Below are 6,408 nucleotides of genomic sequence, written 5' to 3'. Positions count from 1 at the left end.
GAACCATAATGACCTGAGTAAAACTTACATGGATTTTTTTATATTGCAAGATGACACAAGCGTTGAGGTATAATTGAACCAAGACGACCTGAGTGTTGCTTGCATAAAATAGACAAGAGTTAACCATTTGTATGTGCAAAGTTGAAAATGTCTTCAATGATATATTTCCAATCATGTATTAAGACAAGTTTACACCATACAAATGATCATCTCACAGACAAAAAAACAAAGAAAATGTCAGATTCCTTCGTTGCTTCTCTAGCTCGATGCATCCTTGACTAGCTGAGGAAATCTACTAATACATAAATCAAGATACAAATAGTCAAAACTTCATACCAAACTGTAAACAAAGCATAATTCAGCAAAATAGTCCATCGTGTGTGTGCTAAAGTTGCAGTTGGATAATGATCCTATTTTCTAGCTTGATGAGCAGTTTTGACACTGGTTCCCTAGTATGCTATGATCCTTGTTTGTTGTTTCAATGCTAAAGCGAGATGAATGCTACCCCCGGTCATGGATATTCATCGATGTGAATATATACGTGGATCACAAAGCCATGGTGGGATATGATATGGATAACTGTTTTAGATAATCAAGGACATTGACTATGCTAAGTATGTCTAGGATAATGTTGTGTGTACAAGTGTTTGGTGATGGCTATTAGCTGAGACTAGATGGATCAAAGATATGAATACTGATAGATAAAAGAGCTATTCTCTCAGAAATAGCGCCTGTTGCTAGGTTTTCACCACTTATTTTTATTGCACTTTTTGATTTTTTTGTATTTTTTGTATTTTTTGATTTTTTTGTGTTTGTGTCACAAGGTGCCTGTTTGCCAAGTTTTCACCATAGTGATGATTTTTTATACTTTTTTGATTTTTTTGCTTTTTTGCTTGATCTGTGCATTGGGCGACTCAAATGTAGAACTTCTTCAAATGGATGTTGTTGGTTGGTTCGTCGAGCATGTCCCCTTCTGAAGTTGGCAACTAATATGCTCTTAGTGTGTAGGCTAATATGATGACAAAGGGACCCAACTAGTTAGGTTCAAACTTCCCCTTCTTTTCTCGATCTTGCTGATTTTTGGGATTTTCCTTTAGGATGAGATCACCAACTTTGAAAGCCCTTGGGATGAATTTGTAATTATAGCTTCTGCACATTCATTGCTGATATGCCTTGAGATGGTCAGAGGCATGTTGTCATTTTTCATCAAGAAGCTGTAGCTCATGCAACCTATTTACTTGATATTCCTCATCTGGTATGAGGCCCTTCAAAGATACTTAGAGAGATGGGATTTTGACCTCAAGAGGTAGAATGGCTTTTGAACCATACACCAATGAATATGGTGTAGCCGCTATAGGTGGGCAGATACTTGTTCTATAGGCCCGAAGTGCCAGATTGAGTTTTACATGCCAATCCTTACCAGCATCATTTACTATTTTCTTGAGGATTTTCAGGATTGTTTTGTTTGATGCTTTTGCTTGGCCATTCCCCTGCGGGTAGTATGGTGTTGAGAAGCGATGTTGGATTTTGAATCATTCACATGGCTCTCACACATCGTGATTCTCGAAAGGACATCCATTATCTATTATGATGGATCTGGGAATGCCATATCTGCAAATGAGATTTTTGAGGATGAATGATGAGATCTATTTTCCAGTTACGGTGGTCATTGGGACTGCTTTGATCCACTTGGTGATATACTCTATGGCAGTGATAATGAACTTATGCCTATTTGAAGAGGAAGGATGAATTTTCCTTACTAAATCAAGTCCCCATTGATAGAAAGGCCAAGATGTGGTGAGCGGTTGCATGGATAAGGTTGTTGTGAATTTGACATTTAGGACATTTCTTAGCAAATTGATAGGACTCTCTTTTCATTGTCGGCCAGTAATATCCCATTCTTAGAAGTTTCTTTGCAAGAGTAGGACCACTTGAATGCGTACCACAGATACCTTCGTGAAGCTCATGTAAGGCAGAGTCAGATTCATTACGATCAAGGCTTGAAGAAGAGTACCATCTAGACCTTGGTGGTAAAGTGTGCTAGCAGTTAAGGTATAGTGAGCGGCTTACCGAATGAAGCTGTTGTTTTGGTTGCGAGATAGGTAGAGTGGGAGAGTATTGTTTTTGAGATAATCATAGATCATCCTATATAGAGGTGAATCTAAACTAGTTAGGGCATAGATAACTTGGGATGCGGAATTTTCATAGTTCGGGGAAAATAATTTCTCTACCAGGTGTTGTCGACTTGAATTTCATCATCAAAATGCTACCTGCAACATGTTAGTTTCACAAAATAAAAAGGAAATGCTACATGAAATCCAAACTCAACCAATGAAACTACATGAAATACATATAAAATAAAAATAGTATTATTACCTTCATGATTTATGTCTCATTGCGTCCTAACTCCACTATTCTCGGTTGCCCCCTCGGGAGATTGATCGTGAAATTGTTAAAAAAATTGGTTTGAACGAATGATCTCATGATAATTGAAAGTTCCATCAATTAAATTCATTTGTGAAAAAAAAATTAAATTGCCCCATTGAGAAGCATTAATTACGCTTTCAAATAGTAATTATAAAATTAACCAAGGTTAATTTTAATTTCATTTTCATCCTTGTTAGCTTGTGAAGAAAATTGTCTTGGTGAGGTGGCGAAATGGTGATTCCTTTGGAGAACCATCGATTTGAGCGTGTTTGATGATATCATCGACCTCCTGAGTATGGATATCTGATATATATCTTATCCCGAGCTTTGTTTGCAACTTGTCATACAATTTTTCTTGTTTTTTGGTGTGTGTTTTTGAATTTTTTATTTTTTTGCGATTTTTCAGTATTTGGTTAACGCTTTTATATTTAAGTTTAGGGCATTTACATTTAGGTTTAGTGCATTTGCCAATGTTAGTGCATGTGCTTATTTTGGTAGCGCATGTGTTAGGAATGCTAGCACATTTGTTTAGGTTAGCACTTTTACATTATGTGTTTGCACTTTCACATCTAAAGTTAGCTCATTTGGTTAGTTTCGTGCATATGTTCTTGGGGTTATCGCTTTTGTTAAAACAGTTAGCTAATTTGCTTTTTTTAGCACCTACGTTCAATAGGATAGCATTTTTGTTAAAAAGGTTAGTGCATATGCTCTAGATGAATGCTTTTGATAGATTTCATATCAAAAAATCACTTTGTTGATTATATTTAGGCATGTCTAATGCACAATTATGATGAATAGGTACTTAATTGATTGATTGATGTTGTTTGATAGATTGATTTGATTTGTTTGCATAGATTAACTCTAAGAAACCGATTTAGTTTCTGATTTAAGAGCATAGCAGAGTTTTGATCGAACTTAGTGATTGATAGAAAACCATGTTTGATAGGTTTAAAATGATTTGATAGCCTAATTTGCTTCATTTTGAAAAGATTGATATGATAGATTAGCGATCTCTTTGATGTGATAGATAGATGAGTGATGACTGATCAAATTCTCTTGGTAAACATGAGAAACTTGATGTTCTCCAGTGTCGAGAGAAATTCCCAGCGATGCAGGGCTTAGTGCCAGAGCTTACATAGGCAGAGGTGAGACATATAGATTCCTGTGGATTATGCCATCTGTTATACATGCCTGATATTACCCATAATAGGGGATTGTTTACAGTGTTAGTCGAGAGATGGCATAGTGAGCATAACACTTTCCACCAGCCCATAAGTGAGATTAGTGTGACGCTTGAGGATGTGTATAGGATTCTTCATATCCTAGTGACTGGCGAGCTAGTTCAGTATGATTTTCAGGATCGTGTAGGGATAGAGGCTTACAGAGCTATATTTGGTGATGAGAGAATCTTGAGAGGAGAGATTTGATGGGAGGATATGATTATGTATTATGAGACTCTCCCTATGATTCTTACAGGTTTGATTGGGGGATTCATCTGTCCAGATAGGAGATCTCAAGGTATTGTTGTTGGGTGGGGTGAGATTCTTTAGAGCATGATGCAACATCAGACTCGATATGCCTGGGGTGTTTGTATGATTTCTCATTTATATCAAGATCTTCATCAAGTTGTTTATGATGAGAGTGCTAGTCTGTCGACAGGATGCACACTTTTGCAGATCTGGTGTTGGGAGCATATTGCTATTACTCGACCTATCCATCATAGAGTTCATGGAGAGAGGCAACCATATGTTTATCTATGTGTAGGTATCCTTAGTAAGCATAAGTTGGGTAAGATGGACTATTGGCATTAGGTTCTTGATTCACTAGATAGTGTTATTTGGAGACCATATGTTGATTGTGATCTGTGGATGGATGATGCACATACATTACCATTTATTATGCAGAGTAGATATCTCATTGGTTGGACTCCATACATTGTTGAGAGACAATTGATGAGTCACATTCTTAGACAATTCTGTATCATTCATCCTATGCCTACGGGTGTCATGATATATGCTCGGTGGTACATAGATAGGCGAGATTGGCGACCTTCTTTGTCATTTGAGATTGCTTGCACATAGTTTCTTTCTACTCCTAGGGTGGCTTATGATATGAGATTGCACATTCTAGATCCTAGGGTTACTGCAGATTATGCTCAATACATACTAGAACATCCATTTCCTCGTATTACTGATCCAATAGATCCTCCTCCCAGCTCAGGAGATGAGGATGATGATTTAGATGATCTAGTTATCATGAGACAGAGATGAAGATGAGAGCTTAGAGATGCTCAGGAGGCCGGAGGAGGTGGAGATGAGGGTGGAGATGGAGGTGGTGGCGGTAGGAGACTTGGACAGAGAGGAGGTCGATTGAGAGTTCGTGGAGGACCGTTTGGACAAGTTGGAAGGATTGGGAGACCACTTCCTATGGGTGGGAGAGAGGTTGGATGGATTGGGAGGGATATCGGTAGGGCAGGGATGAGATCATTGAGAGGGTTGCTATCGAGAAGAGGAGGCAGGATGACTGAACTAGATGGGGGTTGCAGGAGAGGCATTGATTTTGGTCAAATTTAGCTAGACCCTAGGGTTATTGCAGCTCATGGTGGAGAGGATGAGGATCCAGAGGATCATGTGCCACTCATTACATGACAGGTTCTAAGAGCTACTCAAACTGAGATTCCAACAGGTGGATAGGGAGGTGGAGATGAGGGTATTGGGGTTCATGTACCACAACAAGATTTTCTTGAGCAGGATGTGCCAGAGAAAGAGACCATTTATAGTCTCAGAGCATAGATAGATCAACTTAGAGCATAGATACAAACACTCATGACAGAGAGAGACACAACTTTTAGGAGACAACAGGATACTCAGGGCCTTCTTGATCATATTCAACAGGTTGGATCAGGCACTCTCTCAGCTGATACTGTTAGAGAACTTGTTCGGACCAAGAAGGAGACTTCCCATTGGTGACAACTACATGAGGATTTAGTCACAGAGAGCTAGAGAGAAGGTAGCTATCATACCACCGTGTTGATGGATACTAGCAGTGGTGCAGTCATGGGGCCTCCTCAGAGGAGTGGTGATCATGGGAGACATGCATCTGGAGGATCTTCTCACCCACAGCCACAGAGATAGACAGAGTCAGGTGGTAGTGGTACAGGAAAGCCTTGAATTGACTTTGTATTGATGAGGCATTTGTACTTTTGATCTAATATCATTGTATACTTAGACTTTTTATTGTTTTATGATGATCTATATGTAGACACAGACTCTATATGATGATGATCTTTATTATGCATGTTACTCTATATGATGATGTTCTATATGCATTTATTATATGGATGATGTTATGATCTTTTTTTCTTTATTATGATGATGCAATGATAAAGATTTTTTTTTTTTGATTTTTGAATTTGATGACCTTGGATGCAACTAAAAATGATTACTAACTTAAATGACGCAAATGCAATGATCTATATGGGAATACAAATGAATGATTATGCAATATGTTTTTCAAATGTTTTTTATTTTTACATGTAATGCTTATAATGATTATGAATCTAAGTGCAAAGATGCAACTAAATGATCATTAATGAACTTTAATGATAATGAAAATAATAATGATGATACACTACATGATTAATGAAATGCACTTAATTGAATGCAAAATAATGCAATGATTTAAATGCAACTAATGAAATGGATGATGATTAAAATGATTCTAAAAGTGAATGCACCTATAATGATAAAATGCAAATTATTTTTGTTTGTCCAAGTATACTCAATCTTTATTCATGACCGTTGATCTGTGAATGAAATGACATGCTTATAATGCAACTGACATTTAATGCTTATAATATAGATGAATAATGAGCTAATGAAATGATCAAACTAAAAATGATACTGCCATTCTTCATATATTATCTTGTAACTGTTCTTGATTCCATCATTGAGCTTTAAAATATTGAAAGAAAATACAAGC

Source organism: Cryptomeria japonica, chromosome 6 (genome assembly GCF_030272615.1).
Source record: "Cryptomeria japonica chromosome 6, Sugi_1.0, whole genome shotgun sequence".
Classification (NCBI taxonomy): Eukaryota; Viridiplantae; Streptophyta; class Pinopsida; order Cupressales; family Cupressaceae; genus Cryptomeria; species Cryptomeria japonica.
The sequence above is the reverse complement of the archived record's forward strand: the minus strand, read 5'-3'. Positions refer to the sequence as shown.